A 2,154-nucleotide genomic window follows, 5' to 3' on the forward strand; every position below is an offset into this window, starting at 1 on the left:
AAGCTTAATTTTTGTTTTATGTATAGTCAGTTCCCTCAGCAGTAACACCATGTGAGCCACACACGGGGATCCTGCTTCTGAGTTTATTAGCAGCACCTAAGTTTGTAGGTGACCCAGTTCCTGTAAACATTCAAGGTCAGGTTGGAGGGGCTTTGAGCAAACTGGTCTAGTTGAAGATAATCCAGCTCACTGCAGGGTATGGACTAGATGGCCTTTAAAGGTCCTTTCCATCCCAAACCACTCTATATTCTATAACCCCAGATTCAGGACCTACATGCACATCCTCTACAGCACATCTGTTCAGTTAAGAGTCTCTAGCACATGTTTACTCCTCCCGCCTCTATGGTAGGAGAGCAAGAGCCATTCTGCTCAATTTGTACCTCTTCAACAGCATTGCCATGACGGCAGATTTCTTCACTGGTGGCACAAGAGAGAGCCCAGCCCAGTCTTCCAAACCCAAATTGATTTTGTGAGGCTAGTATTTTAGGGATTAAAAAAAAGAAAACAAACAAAGAAAAAGTCATAACCTAAAGTGGCTCATTAGGTAGCCAGCAAGATTTGTTATAGACATTATTCAACAGCAAACAGGATGTACAGCAACACAACTTTCACAGAGTGTCGTAAGAGGAGAGAACCAGGCCTTTAAGTAAATGGTTTTGTTATTTAAAATGATGCAAAGTATTCAAAGCAGAACATATTCCTTCGTAAGAAAAACAGTAGAAGCAAAACTAGCAGATAATCAAGTAGGAATTAGGAAAATGAAACAACACAAAAGACACAAAATGCAAAGTTGCAGGTGGCTGCATTAGGGAATCCTCTCCTGAGCCTAAAAGGCTGTATTCTATAAGAACCACACTCAACAAAACAAGCCCTAACAAAGACAAATAGGAGAAGGAATTCAGAAAGGATTTCTGCGAGATGGAGTTATTCCCTTCAAGTAGGAGTCAATATACAGGCAATCACTTAGCTTAACTGGTCTGAGTTTGTTGAAGTAGTTGCCACTGAAGAGTTTTGAAAGTCACATCTTAATCTCTGACATGTCTGAAAGAGAAGTTTTTATTTTTATATTTGCTCAAATCAGTTAGCCATACAGATTTGATCTAAACTGCTGTTTCTAGTAATTTTCCAGGATTTTTTTTTATTATGATATTTAAAAAACACTACCAAAATGTTTAAAAATAGGTTGAAACAAATTTTTTTAATTACACTTGGAGAAAAGAAAGATTTCTGCATTTCGTATGCTATTCTCATGCACTGCATTAAAATTAACAAACAGTTCAGAAATGTCAACTTGTATATCCAAGAAGAAGATAAAATGAGGTTAATGTTTATCTAACAATGACCCCATAATCATTCCTAACTAATGAGAGGGTAAAATCTTTGTCATGTCTGTGTCAACCATAATAGCTGCATTACATATGTGCCACTGGTAATAGACTGGCTTTTCTGGGTGATTTTTTTCAAAGCGCCTAGAAGAAAGTCCTAGATGCCCTAGCGTTCACAGATCACACAGAAATAACCCACTTCTCTCAAATGCATCACCATGCTCTCTCTTTTGACTTTGTGGCATGGCTGGGTTTTCTGAATTTCCCCAGGTCTGACAGGTCAGCTCCTCCCCAAGCAGCTCCTGAACTGTCAGCTCAAGACAAGGACTCTGTCAGGAAGCCCTGCCACTCAGGAATGAGTGACTTCCAGGCACTTGTGGCATCATATCTGACGACAGACTATCTGACTTATCTCTCTGCCCAAACCTAACAGCTGGTTTGCAAGTAAGGACAGCCCATACATGCACCAACATGCAGGTGAGGTGACTGTTACAAGATCAGGATGGGAGTGCGCAATTGGGAAAACTCCAGCATGACCAAAAAGTTGTACCACTTGCAAATCACCAAGCAAGCCAATGATTTTTACATGAATCACTTTGAAGCATTTTTAGCTGCACTTAGATGCTTCTAGTTTTGGGCCTACTTGGATTCTCTTTTTCCAACCTTGAACGTTTATTAATAACGAGGCAGTATCCAAGGTACACTGGGTTCCTCTTAGCACAGATTAAAAATACTGCAGCCCTGATTCAGGCTGTCTAAACGCTACTTGAGTTTCTGTGCTTGAAATTTTCCATTGCTGATGTGGAGCTTTTGGTTGTGCCCAGCCATG

This window comes from Apaloderma vittatum, unplaced genomic scaffold (genome assembly GCF_000703405.1).
Source record: "Apaloderma vittatum isolate BGI_N311 unplaced genomic scaffold, ASM70340v1 scaffold119, whole genome shotgun sequence".
Classification (NCBI taxonomy): domain Eukaryota; kingdom Metazoa; phylum Chordata; class Aves; order Trogoniformes; family Trogonidae; genus Apaloderma; species Apaloderma vittatum.